The following is a 23,727-nucleotide window of genomic DNA, read 5'->3' on the forward strand; positions in this document are numbered from 1 at the left end:
GGAATCGGGAGTAGAACCCACAACGTTCTGATCCCCAAGCCCGTGCCGCAACCTTCAACGAGTCAATCAAATAATATAATTTTTAAGTATCTACAGTGGGGAGATCATTGTACTTAGGAGCTGGGAAGAGTTCCCTTCTGGTAGGGAACACCGTCTCTGACCCCGGGGAACTGGCAATTCAATAAGGAGAGATACAAAATCATTTTGGGGTATGAGGAAAAAGAGCCCGGAATGATCTTGTCTTGTCCTGTGCCGTCGAGTCGTGTCCGACCCGTAGTGACACATCAGTCAATCAATCAATCAATCGTATTTATTGAGCGCTTACTGTGTGCAGAGCACTGTACTAAGAGCTTGGGAAGTACAAGTTGGCAACATATAGAGTCTTAATCCCCATTTTACAGATGAGATCCCCCTTTTAGACTGTGAGCCCACTGTTGGGTAGGGACTGTCTCTATATGTTGCCAACTTGTACTTCCCAAGCGCTTAGTACAGTGCTCTGCACACAGTAAGCGCTCAATAAATACGATTGATTGATTGATTAATTGATTGATGAGGGAACTGAGGCACAGAGAAGTGAAGTGACTTGCCCAAAGTCACACGGCTGACAGTTGGCAGAGCTGGGATTTGAACTCATGACCTCGGACTCCAAAGCCTCTGCTCTTTCCACTGAGCCACGCTAACCCTGCGCTTAGAGCAGCGCTTGACACATAGTAAGCACTTAACAGATACCATTGTTATTATTATTACTACTCCTACAACAGAAGAATTAGCCGATATGTTCCCTGCCATGTCTTACTCATGAGAAGATTGTTCCTCCGGTCCGGTCCAGGGTAAGATATAAGAATCGTTGGGCGGGAAACAGCAAGGGGGTGGTTTACACCCTGAAGTTCATTCATTCAGTTTATTTATTTTACTTGTACATATCTATTCTATTTATTTTATTTTGTTAATATGTTTGGTTTTGTTCTCTGTCTCCCCGTTATAAACTGTGAGCCTGTTGTTGGGTAGGGACCGTCTCTAGATGTTGCCAACTTGGACTTCCCAAGCGCTTAGTACAGTGCTCTGCACACAGTAAGCGCTCAATAAATACGATTGATTGATTGATATAGAGATGGTCCCTACCCAACAGTGGGCTCACAGTCTAGAAGGGGGAGACAGAGAACAAAACCAAACATAGTAACAAAATAAAATAAATAGAATAGATATGTACAAGTAAAATAAATAAATAGGGTAATAAATACGTACAAACATATATACATACATATATGCACATCTCTCACAGAACACCCTGTTCTCCATCTGCAGTCGTTCTGGTAGCGGATCCATAGTTTTCTTGGTAAAAATCCCGGAGTGGTTTACCATTGCCGCCGTCCCCACCCTCATTCATTCAATCGTATTTATTGAGCGCTTACTGTGTGCAGAGCACTGTACTACGCGCTTGGGAAGTACAAGTTGGCAACATATGGAGACGGTCCCTACCCAACAGTGGGCTACAGTTGATTTTTACAGAAGCGTTCTGAGGGACCGGAGTGCCAAGTCCCTGTGGTGGGAGTTTTTCATTCATTCAGCTGTATTTATTGAGCACTTACTGCATGCAGAGCACTGTACTAAGTGCATGGGAGAGTGCAGTGCAACAATAAACAGACACATTCTCTGCCCACAAGGAGCTTACAGTCTAGATGGGGGAGACAGACATTGATACAAACAAGTAAATTACAGATATGGGCATATGAGAAGCAACATGGCTTAGGGAAAGAGCACAGGCTTGGGAGTCAGAGGTCGTGGGTTCTAATCCTGGCTCTGCCAATTGTCAGCCGTGTGGCTTTGGGCAATTCACTTCACTTCTCTGGGCCTCAGTTACCTCATCTGTAAAATGAGGATTAAGACTGTAAGCCCCATATGGGACAACCTGATTACCTTGTATCTACCCCAGCGCATAGAACAGTGCTTGGCACATAGTAAGCGCTTAACAAATACCATTATTATTACCATTATTATTATTATTATTATAAGTGTTGAGAAGGTAGACCGGAGGAGGAGAAAAATTAACTGGGGAAACTATCCTACGTGTTCCTATGTGCTCTAGTTGCCAAATATATCTTCAGTTCCAAGTGGGCAGATCCTGTTTCCAATTAGAAAATATTAGCATATGGCCAAGTGGTTGCCAGGGGCAATGGCTCCTCATCCAACTGGCTGCCGCCCTCTCCCCCACCTCCTCCCTCTGGCCTGGATGCCCTCCCTCCTCATGTTCATTCATTCATTCAGTCAGTCGTATTTATTGAGCGCTTACTGTGAGCAGAGCACTGTACTAAGCGCTTGGGAAGTACAAGTCGGCAACATATAGAGACGGTCCCTACCCAAAAGCGGGCCCACAGTCGAGAATATCAGACAGATAATTGCTGTCCCCCGCTTCAAAACCTTACTGAAGGCACATCTCCTCCAAGAAGCTTCCCCTGACTAAGCCCTCCATTCCCTTCTGTGCTGCTCTTACTTGCTCCTTCATTTATCCTCCCTTCCTCCTCCGTACCACATATGTAGATATCTGCATCTATCTGTACTTTATTTATTTGTCTCTGTATTCATTTAGATTAACGTCTGTCTCCCCCTCTAAACCGTGAGCTTGTTGTGGGCGGGAATGTGTCAGTTTGTTGTTATATTGTACTCTCCCAATTGCTCAGTACAGTGATCCGCATGCAAAGCACTCAATAAATACGATTGAACGAATGATGATGATGATGATCATCATCATCAATCGTATTTATTGAGCGCTTACTATGTGCAGAGCACGATGATGGCATTCGTTAGGCGCTTACTATGTGCAAAGCACTGTTCTAAGCCCAGGGGAGGATACAAGGTGATCAGGTTGTCCCACATGGAGCTCACAGTCTTCATCCCCATTTTACAGATGAGGTCACTGAGGCACAGAGAAGTTAAATGACTTGCCCAAAGTCACACAGCTGACAAGGGGCAGAGCCGGGGCTAGAACCCATGAACTCTGACTCCCAAACCTGCTCTTTCCACGGAGCCACGCTGCTTCCCAAAGTGAGCGAGTGAGTTGTAGGTGTGAGAATGAGGAATTTCGTGGGACAACTTATTGGAGATTTTTGATCCATCAATCCTATTCTCTTCAGAATTTTTTTGCCTCACATCACTTAGCTTTCTGCAGCTAGAATTAAAACGACTATGAATTTTCAAAGGTTTAGCAACTGATAGGAGTAAAATTCTGTGGAAGTTTCCCTTAAATGCTCAGAATGCTTAACAGTTAATACCTAATGGCTCAGTTTCAGAGGAAGGAGAGAACACTTTCTCAGAAGCAAACCTTCAAAAAACTCCCTGAAAACCAAGTGTAGTTCTGCGCTTTATAGTTCTTCATGTCTCATTTATGTATCGATTTCTTTTGGCAAACCATCAAAACCTATTCTACATGTCCAAAATGTTGGAATTTCCCTGAATGTTTCCCGTTCATCAAGTAATGGGGAAAGTGTATGAGCAGGTGAAGGGGAATAGAGAGAATAGGAGAGTAGCGATTAATTTATTTAAGGACTCTGGGAAAGATGTGAAAAATATTCTGACCCTGAAGCTTTCCAGAGTAGGGGGTATTGAGGCATTGTGACGTCAGGGTTTACTCTTTTCTTACAAGTGGTTAGACTAGAAGGATAGTAAAAATGTCTGGGTTCCCAGTTTTAGAATCATTGACAAGAATGGCACCTTGATCATTCCATAATGGCCAATGCTTCCAGTTCGCTTTGAGTATTCACACTTCAGTCCAGGACTATATTGGAGCCGTCATGAAGTTCTTTCTTCCAGTTCTATTCAAACTGACAGAGAATAAAATATCAATCAGCGCCTATCTATTTTTCATGCACTTTTCGTTGTTCCGTATTTACAGAGGTACTTGGAAAACCCATGTGCCCAAGAGAAACTTTCAAGAAGCCGAATGGCCGTGTGGATAGAGCCTAGGAGTCAGAAGGACCTGGGTTCTAATCAATCAACCAATCGTATTTATTGAGCGCTTACTGTGTGCAGAGCACTGTACTAAGCGCTTGGGAAGTACAAGTTGGCAACATATAGAGACAGTCCCTACCCAACAGTGGGCTCACAGTCTCCTCCACTCGTTTGCTGTGTGATTTTGGGCAAGTCACTTCACTTCTCTGGGCCTTAGTTACCTGGAAAATTGGGATTAAGGCTGGGAGCCCTATGTGATGGCATTTATTAAGTGCTTACTATGTGCAAAGCGCTGTTCTAAGCACTGGGGAGGTTACAAGGTGATCAGGTTGTCCCACAGGGGGCTCACAGTCTTAATCCCCATTTTCCAGATGAGGTCACTGAGGCCCAGAGAAGTGAAGTGACTTGCCCAAAGTCACACAGCTGCCAAGTGGCTGAGCCGGGATTCGAACCCATGACCTCCGACTCCAAAGCCGGGGCTCTTTCCACTGAGCCACGCTGCTTCTCTGTACAAATAAATAAAATGACAAGTATGTACATAAGTGCTGTGGGGCTGGGAGGCAGGGAAGAGCAAAGGGAGCAAGTCAGGACGAAACAGAAGGGAGTGGGAGATTAGGAAAAGTGAGGCTTAGCATGGGAAGGCCTCTTGGAGGAGATGTGTCTTCTAACCTTGAGAAGCAGCGTGGCTCAGTGGAAAGAGCCCGGGCTTTGGAGTCAGAGGTCATGGGTTCGAATGCCGACTCTGCCACATGTCTGCTGTATGACCTTGGGCAAGTCACTTAACTTCTCTGAGCCTCAGTTACTTCATCTGTAAAATGAGGATCAAGACTGTGAGCCCCATGTGGGACAACCTGATCCCGTTGTATCCCCCCAGCGCTTAGAACAGTGCTTTGCACATAGTAAGCGCTTAACAAATGCCATTATTATTATTATTATTCAATAAGGCTTTAAAGCCGGGGGGAGTAGATGTCTGTGGGATTTGAGGGGGGAGGGTGTTCCAGGCCAGAGGCAGGACATGGGCCATTAATTAATTCATTCATTCATTCAATCGTATTTATTGAGCGCTTACTGTGTGCAGAGCACTGTACTAGGCGCTTGGGAAGTACAAGTTGGCAACATGTAGAGACGGTCCCTACCCAACAGCGGGCTCACAGTCTAGAAGGGGGAGACAGACAACAAAACAAAACATATTAACAAAATAAAATAAATAGAATAAATATGTACAAATAAAATAAATAAATAAATAGAGTAATAAATGCGTACATTCGCTCAGAGATTTGGGGGAACGCGCCCCAGGAGACCCCACACCAATAGCGTAAGCTCGTGGTGGGCAAGGAATGTGTCCATTAATGGTTCTATTGTCCTCCCCCAAGCGCTCAGTACAGTGCTGTGCACACAGTAAGCACTCAGTAAAAACAATTGAACAGAGTGGTGAGTTCTTAGCAGAGAACATGTCCGCTAATTCTGTTGTATTGGGCTCTCCCAAGCACGTAGTACAGTGCTGTGCACATAGTATGCTCTCTGTAACTACCATTGATTCATTCAATCGTATTTATTGGGCCAAGGGTCCGCGGTGAGATAAGAGAGATTGAGGCACAGTGAGAAAGCAGTAGAGGAGTGAAGTGTGTGGGCTGGGTTGGAGGAAGAGATAAATGAGGCGAGGCTAGAGGGAGGATGATGGTGGAGTGCCTGAAAGCCAGTAATGAGGAGATTTTGTTGGATGTGGAGATAGATTCATTCATTCAGTCGTATTTATTGAGTGCTTACTGTGTGCAGAGCACTGTACCAAGCACTTGGGAAGTACAAGTCGGCAACATACAGAGAGAGCGAGCGGGGACTGTGAGCCCACTGTTGGGCAGGGACCGTCTCTATATGTTGCCAACTTGTACTTCCCAAGAGCTTAGTACAGTGCTCTGCACACAGTAAGCGCTCAATAAATACGATTGAATGAATACAGAGACATGCTGGTCCCTACCCAGCAACGGGCTCGCAGTCTAGAAGGGGGAGACAGATAACAAAACAAAACATGTAGACAAGTGTCAAAATCGGCAGAACAAATGGAATTAAAGCTATATGCACATTCATTCATTCAATCATATTTATTGAGTGCTTACTGTGTGCAGAGCACTGTACTAAGCTCTTGGGAATTATTCACAAAATAAATAGTAAATATGTACAAGTAATAAATAGAGTAATAAATTTGTACAAATATATATTCAGGTGCTGTGGGGAGGGGAAGGAGGTAGGGCGGGGGGATGGGGAGGAGGAGAGGAAAAAGGGGTCTCAGTCTGGGAAGGCCTCCTGGAGGAGGTGAGCCCTCAGTAGGGCTTTGAAGGGAGGAAGAGAGCTAGCTTGGCGGATATGTGAAGGAAGGGCATTTCAGGCCAGGGGAAGGATGTGGGCCGGGGGTCGATGGCAGGACAGGCGAGAACGAGGTACAGTGAGGAGATTAGCGGCAGAGGAGCGGAGGGTGAGGGCTGGGCTGGAGAAGGAGAGAAGGGAGGTGAGGTAGGAGGGGGCGAGGGGATGGACGGCCTTGAAGCTGAGGGTGAGGAGTTTTTCTTGATTCGTAGGTTGACAGGCAGCCACTGGAGATTTTTGAGGAGGGGAGTAACATGCCCAGAGCGTTTCTGTACAAAGATAATCCAGGCAGCAGAGTGAAGTATAGACTGAAGCGAGGAGAGACAGGAGGATGAGATAGGTGGGCAACCACCGGAATTTTTGAGGAGTGGAGTGATGTGTCCTGAATGTTTTTGTAGAAAAATGATCTGGGCAGCAGAGTGAAGTATGGACTGGAGTAGGGAGAGACAGGAGGCTGAGAGGTCAGCAAGCAGGCTGATGCAGTAATCCAGGCGGGACAGATTGAGTGATTGTATTAACATACTAGCAATTTGGAGGGAAAGAAAAGGGCGGATTTTAGCGATGTTGTCAAGATGGGACCAGTGGGATTCGGTGGTTGATTGAATATGTGGGTTGAATGACAGAGAGGAGTCCGGATAACGCCAAGGTTACAGGTTTGTGAGACAGGACAGGATTTGGGTGGGAAGATAAGAAGCTCTACTTTGGACATATTAAACACGAGGTGATGGAACGACATCCAAGTAGAAATATCTTGAAGGCAGGAGAAGATGTGAAACTAGAGAGAGGGAGATCATCAGAGCTGGAAATGTAGATTTGAATATCATCTGCATAGAGCTGGTAGTTGAAGCCATGGGAGTGAATGAGTTTTCCAAGGAAGTTGGTGTAGATGGAGGATGGAAGGGGACCCAGAACTGAACCATGAGGGACCCCCCCCCACACAGTTAGGGGGTGTGAGAGAGAGGAGGAGCCTGTGAATAAATGGCCAGAGAGATAAGAAGAGAACCAGGAGAGGGGAGAGTCAGTGAAGCCAATGGGGATAACGTTTCCAGGAGAAGGGGGTGGTCCACATTGTCTAAGGCAGCTGAGAGGTCGAGGAGAATTAGAATGGAGTAGAAGCCATTGGATTTGGCAAGAAGGAGGTCATCGATGACCTTTGGGAGGGTGGTTTCTGTGGAGCGAAGGGGACGAAAGCCAGATTAGGAGAGGCTCAAGGAGATAATTGGAGGAGAGGAATATGAGACAGCTGATGTAGACAACTCGCTCAAGGATTTTGGAGAGGAACGGTAGGAGGGAGATGGGGCGGTATCTCGAGGGAGATACCCTTCCCCTTCTAGACTGTGAGCCCATTGTTGGGTAGGGGCTGTCTGTATGTGTTGCCAACGTGTACTTCCCAAGCGCTCAGTACAGTGCTCTGCACACAGTAAGCGCTCAATAAATATGATTGAATGAATGAATGAATGAATGAGGGAGCCGTGGGGTCAAGGGAGGGTATTTTAGGAAGGGGAGGCATGGGCAGGTTTGATAGCAGTAGGGAAGAAGCCATTGGAGAGTGAATGGTTGAAGATGGCTTTTAGGGAGGCACGAACCAAGGGGGCAAGAGTTTTGATAAGGTGTAAAGGAATGGGGTTGGACACAGTCCCTGGCCCACATGGGGCTCACAGGCTTAATCCCCATTTTCTAGATGAGGTAACTGAGGCCCAGAGAAGTGAAGTGATTTGCCCGAGGTCACACAGCAGACATGTGGCAGAGCAGGGTTCAGAGACCTTCTGTCTCCCAGGTCTGTGCTCTATCCACTAAGCCTCACTGCTTCTCTAAAGTTTATTAGGTTTTTAACTTGATGACAGGCATCTCACTTATGCCACCAGAAGACACTGTACTTTCTGTCTGTTGCTTTTTGAAGGGCTAGAGCTACAAAAGTTTCAAAGGGGAAGTGATTGCTGCCATTCACCAGCTAGGTTAGTGCTGCAACTTTCATTAGGGGGAACATGTCGTTCTTCAGGGGGGAGCTTTTTCTCCCACAATAACGATAAACAACTGAAACAGACTGCAGTCTTTGGTAACTGCGCCTAACAATAATATTTAGCGGCCAGTGGATATTCGGCAAGTGAGTTTCTCAGAAAGGATGCGTTAAGTAAACAAACAGTGAATGCCCTGAATGACTGATAGATGATAGAATGAAAGGGACAGCCATCTGCTCATATCAGGCCAAACGATGTTTAGACATTATGGTAAACAATGCTCATCTTGTTTAGACAGGTCTTATCAAAGATAGTGTTACAGTATTTCATACCAAACATTTTTATAGTGCTCATGAGGGCTAAAACTAACAAATTTAGAACAAAGCCGTCTCTAATCGTATTTCATCAGCATGCATTTAGTTGTGTGCTCTGACATCTGTCCAGATCAGAAGGCTGAGGATATCATATGTTATCAGAGAAGATAACAGCTGTTCCACGATTTTTCACCAACTGGTATTGTAAGAGTTAGTAATTGTTGTTTTGAATTCATGGACCAGAGATGGGGTTGGTTTGAAATTGGGTTGATACCAGTAGATGATGGCTTCAATGAACAGGGACTTTGAAGCAGAAGTCCATCTTATAAGGTAATGATAATAATGATGGTATTTGTTAAGCGCTTACTATGTGCCGAGCACGGTTCCAAGCCTGGGGTAGATACAAGGTAACCATGTTGCCCACGTGGGGCTCACAGTCTTAATCCCCATTTTAAAGAGAGAACTGAGGCACAGAGAAGTTGTGACTTGCCCAAAGTCACACAGCTGACAAGTGGCGGAGCCGGGATTAGAACCCACGAGCTCCGACTCCCAAGCCCGGGCTCTTTCCACTAAGCCACGTTGACTTCCAGAAAATAATTGTCAGGTGATTGTTTCATTGAGTACAAGTTCATATCTGCAATAGCCTAGCTTAATGATTGAACATTTGGCAAATACACACCTCTGGTGTTCCTGTATATTGTCTTGGGGTGGCAGCAGGTAAATTTAGTGCACATTTATATATTAAATCATTATCAAATACCCCAATTTGAAGATGGATAAACTTAGGTAGAAAACCCTGTTTTATAAGCAACAAAAGGTATCTAGGAGTTTCAAACCAGAATTCCAGTCTTATTGATCTTCAGTTTCAGGCTGAGACAATTAGATGACCTCTCATGTTAATTCTCTCGAGAAAAAAATTATGAACTGTGGCACAAAATATTCATTATACAAATGAGCGGTCCTTGGTTGTTTGTATGAGGCCAGATTTTCCCCACAAAAATTTATGGAGATATGGGACCTTGCAGAAAATGAATTTTTCACATGAACATAGAAGTTGTAATGTTTTGCACTCCCAAGCTCTAGTCTCCCCAAATCCTTTTCAACTCCCCTGTGATCCTCCGAATGTTTTCAGACCCCCTGAGTGGATAAGATCCCCAACAGAGAACTTTCCCCCAGAGGAGAGCCGTCTTGGTAACTCTCCTCTCTTGCCCGTCTCGATTCAGTCTGGGTAGCCAGCCTCTCCTTCATGGACGGAAAAGAACAGGATTGGCCCATTGGGATGTTATGTGTGTGTCTTCCCCATTCCAGCCCCATTTAATCCAATTCACTGGGTGGCATGCTTAGCCCTCCCCTTCTGTAACCTGGTGTGTTGTATAAAGTCAATCAGTCAATTAGTCAACGGTATTTAATGAGCGCTTGCTGCGTGCAAAGCACGGTAGTAAGCTCTAAGGAGAGTACAATATAACAATGTAACAGACGCATTCCCTGCCCTCTTTGGCACGAAGGGAAGATTTGAGCCAACTGTTTAGCCAAACCTTCCCCCTCCAGCCCCCCCTTTTTTTTCAGACTGCTCGGTCATTTATAGAGCTCTTATTTTATGTAGAGCACTGTTCTAAAAACTTGAGAGAGTATATAATACAGTAGATTTGACAGACACAGTCCCCGTTCACAAAGAGCTTTGACTCTAGAAGGGCGGACAGACATTGAATAAATTACAGGTAAGTGAAATGGCAGTGTATAAGGTTTTGTTCATAAGTCTGTGGAGCTGAGGGTGGGGTGAACGTCAGGAGCTTAAAAGGTATAATGATAATAATAATAATAATGAGGATGGCATTTGTTAAGCGCTTACTATGTTCAAAGCACTGTTCTAGATCCAAGTGTATAGGTGAGGCAGAAGGGAAGAGTGAGCTGGGAAGTGAGGGTTTCCTCGGGGAAGGCCTAAGGGAGTTGTGATTTTAGTAGAACTTTGAAGATGGGGAGAATGGTGGTCTTTTTGATATGCAGGGATTGGAATTTCCAGGCCAGAGGGGGGATGTGGACAATGGGTGAGCAGGGAGATGGTGTGTAGTCTGCTTGAGAGGAGCAAAGCCTTTTGGGCTTAGGTATAGTAGGAGATTTGCAGGGTAAGGCAGGCACCAGAGAGCTGATTGAGTAACTTAAATTCACTGGTGAGGAGTTTCTGTTCGATGTAAAGGTGGATGGCCAACCACTGGAGGCTTTGGAGGGGAGGGGAGATAAGGGATGATCCAGGCAGCAGACTTGAGTGGCTTGGAGAGGGGAGAAACTGGAAGCAGGGAGGTCAGCGAGGCAGCTGATGCAGTTGTCAAGGAGCGACACGATAAGTGCTTCAGTCTGTGAGGTAGCAATCAATCAATCAATCAATCAATCGTATTTATTGAGCGCTTACTGTGTGCAGAGCACTGTACTAAGCGCTTGGGAAGTACAAGTTGGCAACATATAGAGACAGTCCCTACCCAACAGTGGGCTCACAGTCTAGAGGGGAGAGACAGAGAACAAAACCAAACATATTAACAAAATAAAATAAATAGAATAGATATGTATAAGTAAAATAAATAAATAGAGTAATAAATATGTACAAACATATATACACATATACAGGTGATGTCGGGAAGGGAAGGAGGTAAGACAGTAGGGATGGAGAGGGGGACGAGGGGGAGAGGAAGGAGGGGGCTCAGTCTGGGAAGGCCTCGAACTGGGTAGCAGTTCGAATGGGGAGGAAGAGGCAGCTTTTAGTGATGTCGTAAAGGTAGAAGTGACAGGATTTGGTGACACATTGAATACGTGGGTTGAATGAGAGATGAATCGAGGATAACGCCAAGATTAAAGGGCTCGTGAGACAGGGAGGGTGGCAATGCCGTCCACAGTGATTGGAACGTTACAGGGGAGAACAGGATACGATCGGGATGATCGGGAGTTCCATTTTGGAAATAGTTTGTGGTGTCACCCGGGACATCCAAGTAGAGATGTCCTGCAGTTAGAAGGAAATGTGAGACTGCAGAGAAGAAGAGAGGTCAGGGCTGGACAGGTAGATTTGGAAATCATCAGCATAGAGGTGGTAGTTGAACCGAACGGAGTGAATGAGTTCTCCAAGAGAGTGGGTGGAGATGAAGAACAATGCTTTGCACACAGTAAACACTCAATAAATACGATTGAATGAATGGAGAATAAACAGGGACCCAGTACTGAACCTTGAACAGTGCTCAAGCGGTCAGAGAGATAGGAGGAGAACCAGGAGCGGGCAGTGTCAATGAAGCCAAAGTTGGAAAACGTTTCCAGAAGGGGATTTCCTCGATGTCGAAGGCAGCCGAGTGGTCGAGCGGTCTTACAACGGAGTAGAGGCCACTAGATTTGGCAAGAGGGAGGTCATCGGAGTTCAGAGTTTACTACAGGGCTCAGGACCACATTGCAACATCGAGATGTACTGGGGTCATGCGTGCACGCTTTGGAGTACTGGCTGATAAACCTCCCATAGTTGTGTGCCATCATCCCGGAGACTGCTTCCTTCTGCAGACTGTGAGCCTCCGTTGGGTAGGGACTCTCCCTGTGTGTTGCCGACTTGTACTTCCCAAGAGCTTAGTACAGTGCTGTGCACACAGTAAGCACACAATAAATACGATTGATTGATTGATTCTGGGTCTGGGTTTCCCTCGGGAAGCCAGTGCCACCTTAGGGCTAGTGGCAAGGCTCGCCCACTTCGCTCCTCCGGTGCTGAACTTCTCTGTGCACCTCCATCTCACCTGTCTCGCCGCCGACTCCTGGCCCAAGTCCTATCTCTGCCCTGGAATGCCCTCCTTCCTCCAATCCACCAATTACTCTCCCCCTTCAAAGTCTTACTGAAGGCCCACCTCCCTCAAGAGGCCTTCCCAGACTAAGCCCCACTTTCCCTCATCTCCCACTCCCTTCTACATTCATTCAATCGTATTTATTGAGCTTACTGTGTGCAGAGCACTGTACTAAGTGCTTGGGAAGTACAAGTTGGCAACATACAGAGACAGTCCCTACCCAACAGCGGGCTCACCCTGACTCGCTCCCTTTGCTCTACGCTCCTCTCCCCGCCCCACAGCACTTATGTCTATATCTGTAATTGTATTTATTTATATTGATGCCCTGTAACTTGTACTGATGTCCCCCCACCTCTAGACTGTGAGCTCATTGTGGGCAGGGATTGTCTGTCTTTATTGCTGTATTGTACTTTCCCCAGCACTGAGAACAGTGCTCTGCACAAGGAAGCGTTCAGTAAATCCCACTGAATGAATTAATTGAATGAACCGCAGCTAAGGCGGAAATCTCAGGCCGGGCCAGAGTGGCTTCCAGAGCTGGTGTCGGTGATTTCCTGGACTCTCCGCCAGCTCATCCAGGTTCCCGTCTGGTGGTAGCACTGGCAGGGTGTCTGCTGGCCTCAGGCCAGAGGCTGGGCTCCCTCCCGGAATATCCCCAAAATGGCCTTCTTAGGCAGTGGAGCAGTCCAGAGCCGGGAATTCCGCCATTCCCGGGTTCAGCTGTGGCTTCCTCCTGCCGCAGTCCCCTCAGACAGCAATTCATTCATTCATTCAGTCGTATTTATTGAGCGCTTACTGTGTGCAGAGCACTGTGCTACGTGCTTGGGAGAGTACCATATTACAATAAACGGACACATTCTCTGACCACAGGGAGACAGACATTAATATAAATAAATAAATTACGGATATGTATATAAGTGCTTTAGGGCTGAGGTGGGGGGGTGAATAAATTAACCTACAGCTCCCACTTTCTCTGGCTCCGAGTAACTGCTAAATGTACTCAGTGGCCATACTTGGCAGTCCTGACTACCTCAAAGTTTGGGGAAGATGGGTCCACTTAGGTTTTGCCAAGTAAGTTTCAGTTCAGCCAAATGTTTATTCGCTGAAAGGAGGTAGATACGTCCCTCAAGTGACATATCGGACAGGAGTGGACAAAATCCGGCCCCGAGGTTGTATCAGCCCCATTTGGTTTTTACCCGACTCCCCACTGTGTCCAGCAAAAACGCAATCGGGAGGGGAAGGGGGTATACAGTATATGTATAGCCATCGACCAAGCTTAGTAGTCCATTTAGTTGTACGTTTTTGTGGATAATAATAAGAATGATGGCATTTATTAGGGAAGCAGCGTGGCTCAGTGGAAAGAGCACGGGCTTTGGAGTCAGAGGCTGTGGGTTCAAATCCCGGCTCCGCCACTTGTCAGCTGTGTGACTTTGGACAAGTCACTTCACTTCTCTGGGCCTCAGTTCCCTCATCTGTAAAATGGGGATGAAGACTGTGAGCCCCTCGTGGGACAACCTGATTACCTTGTATCTACCCCAGCGCTTAGAACAGTGCTTTGCACATAGTAAGCGCTTAACAAATACCAACATTATTATTATTATTATTTATTAAGCACTTACTATGTGCAAAGCACTGTTCTAAGCGCTAGGGAGGTTAAAAGGTGATCAGGTTGTCCCACAGGGGTTCGCAGTCTTAATCCCCATTTTACAGATGGGGTAACTGAGGCACAGAGAAGTCAAGTGACTTGCCCAAAGTCACACAGCTGAGCCGGGATTTGAACCCATGACCTCTGACTTCAAAGCCTGTGCTCCTTCCACTGAGCCACAGTGTCCTAGTTTTTAATGCAAACTGAAACTTAAGTGGTCCTCAGCCGAAACAGTTGCCCAATCTGCTGTTTATCATTGTAAGGCTTTTTAACCTTTTTGGGGTTTTTTTGAGAATATCACTTAGGTAATACCTGGTGGTTCTGTATCCATTGGAGGCCCTGTGGTGGAGGGATTGGGAGGAGTGTGTTTGTGGCGGGGTGGGGGGGATAGAGAATCAGAGTGGAGAGAACTAAAGCAGCATTTTTACAGGAGGAGAGCAGATTGTAAAAGCAAGCAAGAAATTGACTCTCATCCTTCCTTAGTAAGCAAAGATTACAGTTATTTACCAAAGGGATTTGGGATGAAAACAGAACGGGCTACAACATACCAACCAGTCCTGACACTAGCACCACTGATGGAAAACACAGGCATCATCACTGAAGTTTGGACTTCGCTGTGTGCAGCACGAATTAGAATTTTTCAAGACACATAAAATAGAATTGCTAAATATACCCGGGTATGTCTAAGAAATTCTATGACAATAGGAAGGGAACTTAAAGTGGAAAAGTTCCAAGGTAAAGAATTCCAAGCATTCTTTTCCAGGAAATTAACAAAATTCCCTCCTTTGTAACTGACAAGAAAGGAAGACCAAATGGGGGATAGAAAAAGAACACACCTAATTTCCTCCATGAAAGCATTGAGAGTTCCATGTGAAGAATTAGAAATATATTCTTCCAAAAAGGGGGATTTTTATGACTAATTGGAATGTTCCATCTTTCAAAATCCTCTGCAAATATTTCCTTATGCCATTGTGTGAAATTATTTCCAACTCCCGAGGGACAATAAGTTGTATAAAACGTGGTCATCAGTGACTCTGGCTGATCCTCTGATTTTGAGAAATGTTCCAACTGCAACCCTCAGCACACTGAACTGAATGGTGCTCTGAACAGACAACTCCTGTTGACTTAGAAGTTAGGCCAGGCATTTTGGATGCGGGGCAACCGGTTATCAATCAATCAATCAATCAATCAATTGTATTTATTGAGCTCTTACTGTGTGCAGAGCACTGTACTAAGCACTTGGGAAGTACAAGTTGGCAACATATAGAGACAGTCCCTACCCAACAGTGGGCTCACAGTCTAGAAGGGGGAGACAGAGAACAAAACCAAACATATTAACAAAATAAAATAGAATAGATATGCACAAGTAAAATAAATAAATAAATAAATAAATAGAGTAATAAATATGTACAAACAAATATACATATATATATATATATATACATATATATACAATAAAATAACCTGTCATTAATAAGATCACTGGAACCTTATTCAAAGTGGATGAACTTTTTTCCCCTGGACTCTGATTAGAGATCCTTTTTAAATGTGGTCTCTAGTTGGATGGTTTGGAAACAACTTCCAAGTGATGTAGAGGAAGTTCTAAATATGGTGAAAATATAAATTCCCACCAGATTCACTTTGGATGTGAATAATTTTGTTCTTCTGCCATATATCGTCAAAAAAGAGCTAATCACAGGCTTTTAAGAGTTTCTTCTTAGAAACAGAAATAGACTTCTGACTAGGAGACTAGTATTTGCCGGAAAAATACAGTCTTTTGACCAGACAGAATAAGATGTTTAAAAATACACCTTAAATGGAAACCTCTTCAACTGAAATGTTGAATAAATTCTTAAAAGTCATTGCTACTAAGATTTGTAGAGAGAATAGTGGGAAATAAAATGTTTTCTGGGCAAAGATTTGGGTGGGTTCAGGCAATTAAGCCATATTTTGTTCTAAGAGAGTATCTAGACTGTGAGCCTGCTGTAGGGTAGGGACTTTATATGTTGCCAACTTATACTTCCCAAGTGCTTAGTCCAGTGCTCTGCACACAGTAAGCGCTCAATAAATATGACTGAATGAATTGAATGAATCTCTTGAAAGAAATAGTAGGACACCATGGAAGTCATTTGAAAACAACTTACCCCGCCTATGTGATATTTAATTTTTCAGCAAATGAGATTTTCCAGCTCTGATTCTAAAATAACCTCTTACTATCTCCAGAGAGATTTTGTGGTTATTTCTTTTTTTTTAACAGTGTGGTTGTATTTTTTATAGTTTTTTAAAAGTTTTCTCATTTTGTCAGTCACGTAAGTCACTTTAAGGGCTTGTAGTTTTCGCATTGGCAATTCTTCCAGGAAGGCAGGAGGTTGGGAAGTGAAGAGTCTGCTCTACTTTTCCATTACTACAACTACACTAAACTCCAGGCAGCCCACCTGCTCGGTTATTTAAGACAGTTAGACCATGCAGGGACTTCAAGCTGCTGTTTTTGCCACTCTGCTGTCATACCTACAGAGTCAGTCAATCAGTCGTATTTACTGAGCGCTCACTGTGTGCGGAGCACTGTACTAAGCACTTGGGAGCGTACAGTACAACAATGAACAGATACATTCCCTGCCCGGAATACACGGGCTTACAGTCTAGAGGGGGTGACAGAAATTAATAAAAAAAAACTAAACTGCGGCTATGTACATAAATGCTGTGGGGCCGGGAGCTGGGGAGAAAGAAGGGAGTGGGAGAAGAGGAAAGAAGCAGCGTGGTTCCGTGGAAATAGCCCGGGCTTTGGAGTCAGAGGTCATGGGTTCAAATCCTGGCTCCGCCACTTGTCAGCTGTGTGACTTTGGGCAAGTCACTTAACTTCTCTGTGCCCCAGTTCTCATCTGTACAATGGGGATTAAGACTGTGAGCCCTCTGTGGGACAACCTGATCACCTTGTAACCTCCCCAGCGCTTAGAACAGTGCTTTGCACATAGTAAGCGCTTAATAAATGTCATTATTATTATTATTATTATTATTATTATTAAAGAAGGGCTTAGTCAGAGAAGGCCTCTTGGAGGAGATGTGCCTTCAATAAGGCTTTGAAGATGGGGTGAGTCATTGTCGGATATGAGGAAGGAGACTTGGCAAAAATCCCTGCAGACCCCAAACGTCACAGCGTGACTTGAAGGCTTGGGGTGCATCAATCAATCAATCAATCAATCGTATTTGTTGAGCGCTTACTATGTGCAGAGCACTGTACTAAGCGCTTGGGAAGTACAAATTGGCAACACATAGAGACAGTCCCTACCCAACAGTGGGCTCCTGTGGACCTAAGTGGGTTGCCCAGCCCTCTCGAGTCAGGGCACCGCTGAGCCCAAGTAGCACGTTCACACAAATGGGGCCATTGGGATTAATCAGTCAATCAGTCAATCGTATTTCTTGAGCGCTTACTGTGTGCAGAGCACTGTACTAAGCGCTTGGGAAGTACAAGTTGGCCACATATAGAGACGGTCCCTACCCAACAGTGGGCTCACAGTCTAGAAGGGAGAGACAGAGAACAAAACCAAACATATTAACACAATAAAATAAATAGAATAGATATTGTTATCGACAAGTAGGGTGCAAAATCGTCTGTTCGTAGCCTGCCGGAATATCCCCAAACGCGGAAAATGGCCCGTGATGTTCGGCAGCTTCTCACCTGCTCAAAGGAGCCCCAGCGGGGCAGTGCAGGAAGGAAGGAAGGGTGAGGGAGAAGAGTTAGTTGAACCAGCTCGAGTTCGCATGGGTGTGGTGGTGTGTAATACCTATTTTAGCCCCTGCACCTGTGACAGCATCTTTCTTCCTGTTTGCCAGTCAAGAGGGAGAGCAGAATCCTGTTTTTTCTCCTGTTTGTTTAATCCTTATCATTCCACTCAGAGTCTTTCAGTGGCCCCTTTCTTCTCCAGCTGTCTAAACATTGTCTAAATATTCTTTCATTTGTCCATCAGGATCATGACTCCTGTGCGCAGGTTCAAACACTGCTGATGCCCGTTCCTTCTTCTTTTACCACTCCCTGACCAAATTTCCGTGAGAGCAAGAACTGATTTGTCCATCTAAAATGGCTCAACCAATTGGCCTTACGGGGAAGCAGGGCTTGGGAGTCAGAAGGACCTGGGTTCTAATCCCGGCCCCCGCCACGTGTCTGATGTGTGACCTTGGGCAAATCACCTCACTTCTCTGGGCTTCAGTTACCTCACCTGTAAAATTGGGATTAATTTGGGACAGGGACTGTGTCCAATCCGAATAACTTGTATCTACCCCAGTGCTTAGAACAGTGCTTGGCACATAGTAAGCGCTTAGCAAGTACCATTGTTATTATTAATCCAAAGGTTATTCCTGTGAGGTGAGAATGGAGAAGTGGTCCGTACGGTGGGTTGGGAGGTGGGGAAGGGCAGAAAAGGGGAAGAGAGGCAGATTTGTTCAGAAATTTATGTATGGAGAAGTTGGGCATAGAGCCAAGGAAGAATAGAGCAGAGAAAGGAGAACGGAGAGATAAAAGGCCGGAATACACCTGTAGACATCATTCAAGTTTCCAGGGTATTTAATGAGTTTTCATTTTGCATAGTCTGCATTGTCTATTAGGAAATTGTGTAGCCATCACAGTGCTTTTAGATCATGAACAATGCAGTTATTCTGGATTTAAACCTGATTAGGACATGGACAGAGTTTGTAAGAGTCCATATAAAGTTTTTCCAGGATCCCTTGTTGAAGTTCCGAGGTATTCTGTATAACATTCATTGTGTGGAAAAAGATTGTATTCACAGGGCATTAACCCAAGCGTCAGGTGATTTGTAGGGATGCAGTATGGCCGAGTGGGAAGACAAGGAGCTGGGAATCAGAGGACCTGGGTTCCAATCCCACCTTTTGTCTGCCGTCTGATCTTGGCCAAGCCATTTAACTTCTCTGTGCCACAGTTACCTCATCTGTAAAATGGGGATTAAATCCTCCTCTTTCCATTTTAGACTACGAGTCCCTTGTGGGTCAGGGACCGTCCTTATCTGGTATCTACCCCAGTGAATAGAACAATGTTTGACACATAATAAGCACTTATCAGATGCCGTAAAAAAGGTGATACACCAAGCAACTTCATTGTTCAGTATACAGAGTTGATTAATATAGACATCAAAGTTACGTTTCTTGGTCGTCAACATTTTTATATCCCCAAATACTCTCTGGTAGTTTGTTACATATATTTTATTGGTATATTTAGTGGACATACTTCCAACAAATAATAATAATAATGATGGTATTTTTTAAGCACTTACTATGTGCCAAGCACTGTTGTAAGCACTGATAAATTCAGATTCAAGCGCTGCCAAATAAATTCAAGCTTAACCCACACTGCTGCCGAGTTGTGTTCCTTGAAAATATGGCTGTACCATGGATGATTGTATTTTGCGATATGCTGTCCCAAAGATGTACACGTTGTAATTTAGGATTCATGCCAAGACTTCTGGAAATGTCCTTACATGCCATATGCTATAATAATAAATACTACTGAACTATTACTTAATCACTGCTAAAGTAATTCAAAGTGTAATATCAGAACTGTACTAACACATAATTTTTTTTGGAAGTCAGTTCATAAGTATGATGTAAATCCATAAAATGGGATTTAGTCCAACGAGTAATTGCTCTAGCCTCTTCACAGGGTACATTTGATTTATAATGCATTGATTTAAGTAGTTAGGAGGCTACAGATAAATGATTGTTTTATGCAAAAATTTATTCTTTTGTCCAATACATTGCATTTAGGGTTCATCCCAGTTCAGCCAAAAAGAAGAGGAACATCATTAAAATATTCCCCAAATGGGAGCTCTTTTATGGCTTAGCTATCTTGATGCCATGCTAGGGTTTTCCTTATATCAGCCCATTTCCTGCTAGATAGCAAAGGAGTGAAGGAGCTACTTAGGAACTTTTTTTTTTCAAGTATTCTAGTATTTTCCCAAAATATATCTCATTTGTTAATTGAGCCCCACCCTCTTTACCTTTTATCCCCAGTCAGTAACACAATCACTAATATTTACTGAGTGCTTACTGCATGCACAGCATTGTACTAAACACTTGGGAGAGTACAATATCACTAAGTCCTGTCAGTGCCATCTTCACAGCATCTCTAAAATCCACCCTCACCTCTCCATCCAAATTGCTACCGTGTTAATACAGTCACTCATCCTGTCCCGCTTGGATTACTGCATCAACCTCCTTACTGACCTCCCAACCTCCTGTCTCTTCCATCTCCAGTCCATACTTCACTCTGCTGCCTGGATCGTTTTTGTACAAAAACGTTCAGTCACATCTCCCCACGCCTCAAAAATCTTCCGTCGTTGCCCATCCACTTCGGCATCAAACAAAAGCTCCTCACCATTAGCTTTAAAGCACTCAATCACCTGGCCCTCTCCTACCTCACCTCACTACTGTCCTACGACAAACTAGCCCACAAACTTTATTCCTCTAATGCTAACCTTCTCACTGGGCATAAATCTCTCCCATCTTAGCTCCAACCCCTAGCCCACATCCTGCCTCTGGCCTGGAATGCCCTCCCTTCTTAAATCCTACAGACAATTACTCTCCGACGCTTCAAAGTCTAACTGAAGGTAAGAGAGCTTTCCCTGACTAAGCCCCCCTTTCCTCTTCTCCCACTCCCGTCTGCGTCACCCTCACTTGCCTTTCTTCGTCCCCCCTCCACCCCAGCCCCACGACACTTTTGTACATAGCCGTAGTTTATTTATATTCATTTCTGTGTGCCCCACCCTCTAGACCATAAGCTCATTATGGGCAGGGAATGTATCCATTTATTGTTGTATTGCACTCTCGTAAACACTTTGTACCGTGCTCTGCACACTGCAAGCGCTCAGTAAATATTATTTAATGAAATACTGAGTTGGTAGATACATTCGCAGCCCATAAGGAGCTCACAGTCTAGAGGGGGAGACAGACATCAGTATGAAAAAATAAATGATGGATATGTACAAAAGTGCTGTGGGGCTGAGGGACATGTGAATAAAGGGAGCAAATCAGGGTGACACAGAAGGGAGTGGGCAAAGAGGAAATGAGGCCTTAGTCATTAGTCTCCACAGATTCTCCTTCTTGAACAGTAACCTTGTTGTGGGCAGGGAACGAGCCTACCAACTCTGTTGTATTTTCCCATTCGCTTAGCATCCAGTAAGGGCCCAGTAAATGCAATTGATTGATTCTTCCTCCTTTCCCAACCCCAAGAGTCCTCCATTCACCTGATTCCTCTACACTTCGCCCATTTAGAGAGGACTGAATTCCATACTCACAAACTCGTAAATATTCCATGGAGCTCTCATTGTGCCTTTTACAGTTCAGCAAAACTGATACATTGGCCCATTAACCCAAATAATAATAATAATAACTCGTACTTGTACTTCCCAAGCACTTAGTACAGTGCTGTGCACACAGTAAGTGCTCAATAAATATGATTGAATGAATGAATGAATGAATAATAATAATAATAATAATAGTGGTCTTGAAGTCCACACCTCTGGTTTGCAAATATGGTGAGTTCAAAAAAAAAATTATTCCAAATTCCTGTTAGATAGCAAGGTCACAGTCCTCACAGAAGGACACCTCCCTCCAACCTCCCCAGAATTGTTTAGAACATTCTGTACGGAGGTTGGATCCTCTGCCAATTTGTGGGGAGCCTCCCCCTTCCCTCCTTTGGAGGGGAAACCAAATTCTTCAGAGGAAAAGTAAAGTGAAACCAAACAATTGGAGCTGGTTTTTTGTTGGGTGGTGGTGGTGGTGGTGTGTGTATATGTGTGTGTGTGTGTATTTCAATGGTATTTGTTAAGCACTTTGTATGTTCCAGGCACTGTAGTAAGCGCTGGGGTGGATACAAGCAAATTGGGTTGGACACAGTCCCTGTCCCACATGGGGCTCACGGTCTTAGTCCCCATTTTACAGGTGATGTACCTGAGGCCCAGAGAAGTGAAGTGACTTGCCCAAAGTCACACATCAGGCACGTGGTGGAGCTGGGATTAGAACCCAGGTTCTTTGACTCCCAGGCTTATGCTCTATCCATCATCATCATCAATCGTATTTATTGAGCGCTTACTATGTGCAGAGCACTGTACTAATTGGCAACATATAGAGACAGTCCCTACCCAACAGTGGGCTCACAGTCTAAAAGGGGGAGACAGAGAACAAAACCAAACATACTAACAAAATAAAATAAATAGAATAGATATGTACAAGTAAAATAAATAAATAAATAAATAGAGTAATAAATATGGACAAACATATATACATATATACAGGTGCTGTGGGGAAGGGAAGGAGGTAAGATGGGGCGGATGGAGTAGGCCAAGTAGGCCAAGCTGCTTCTAACCTCTCTAGACACACCAGAGAAAGAGTTTCATGTGGTAATATCAGAGGCACCGAGGCCTAGGGGAAAGAGCATGGGCCTTGGACTCAGAGAGGACCTGGGTTCTAATCCCGGTTTTGTCGCTTGCCAGCTGGGGGACCCTGGGAAAGTCACTTCACTTCTCTGGGCCTCAGTTACATCACCTGTAAAATGGAGATTCAATACCTGTGCTTCCTCTTAGTTAGGCTGGGGGCCACACAGTGAGACAGGGACTGCATCCAACTTGATTTTTTTGTACCCACTCCAGTATATGGTAAAGTGTTCTACACCTATAGTTAGTGTCTTGTCTGAGAATCTGATTCAGTCAATCAATCAATCAATCAATCGTATTTATTGAGCACTTACTGGGTGCAGAGCACTGTACTAAGTGCTTGGGAAGTACCAGTTAGCGCTTGGGAAGTACAAGTTCAACCACTGTTGCTGGAGTTTCCACAGAAGTCAACTGCATTCCTGGCCATAGGAGTTTTTAATCCCTTCATTCATTCATCCATTCATTCAGTCATATTTATTGAGTGCTTACTGAGTGCTGAGCACTGTACTAAGCGCTTGGAAAATACAATCCCTTATCTTCCTCTAAGAGCCCTAAATAGAAGAGGGCTGTGATGTACAAACACATAATAATAATAATAATAATAATAATAATAATGGCATTTATTAAGCGCTTGCTATGTGCAAAGCACTGTTCTAAGCGCTGGTGAGGTTACAAGGTCATCAGGCTGTCCCACGTGGGGCTCACAGTCTTTATCCCCTTTTTACAGATGAGGTAACTGAGGCCCAGAGAAGTGAAGTGACTTGCCCAAAGTCACACAGCTGACAGTTGGCAGAGTCGGGATTTGAACCCGTGACCTCTGACTTCAGAGCCCGGGCTCTTTCCAATGAACCACGCTGCTTCCCCTAGGGAAGCATCAACATAACACACTTAAAATCATATAACTGTAAATGTTATCTGCATCCAGTGGAAGTTACCTGAGATTTGAAGGTGCTCTATTATAGAAATATGAGAAAATGATTTCCTTGGGTTCATGAATATTCTCATATCTTTAGGGAAAAAGTACTCTAAACAGTTGCAAAAAAGAAACATCATTGCTGATTTACTGCTGGTTTTCTACAAATGACTTAAAATACAGTCAGTTGACATTTATGTTACAAAAAAAGATTATACGTGGTTTGGCATTATGACATTGTTCACGTGTAAATGTGCACCTCCTTGAAGTAAGAAAGCAATAAGAAATTGGAATATCTTGTACCTTTTGTGTTCATTGCACTCTTAAGAAATTGGCTCCAAAATGTACAGTCA

At 44.4% G+C, this 23,727-nt stretch overlaps 1 protein-coding gene across 4 annotated transcripts in view; it reads left to right on the plus strand.

The window, feature by feature from the left end:
• Nucleotides 1-23,727, plus strand: part of SBF2 (SET binding factor 2) — a 586,574-nt gene that overhangs the window by 279,023 nt on the left and 283,824 nt on the right. The gene's annotated exons all lie outside the window — the stretch shown is intronic.

Source organism: Tachyglossus aculeatus, chromosome 22 (assembly GCF_015852505.1).
Source record: "Tachyglossus aculeatus isolate mTacAcu1 chromosome 22, mTacAcu1.pri, whole genome shotgun sequence".
Classification (NCBI taxonomy): Eukaryota; Metazoa; Chordata; class Mammalia; order Monotremata; family Tachyglossidae; genus Tachyglossus; species Tachyglossus aculeatus.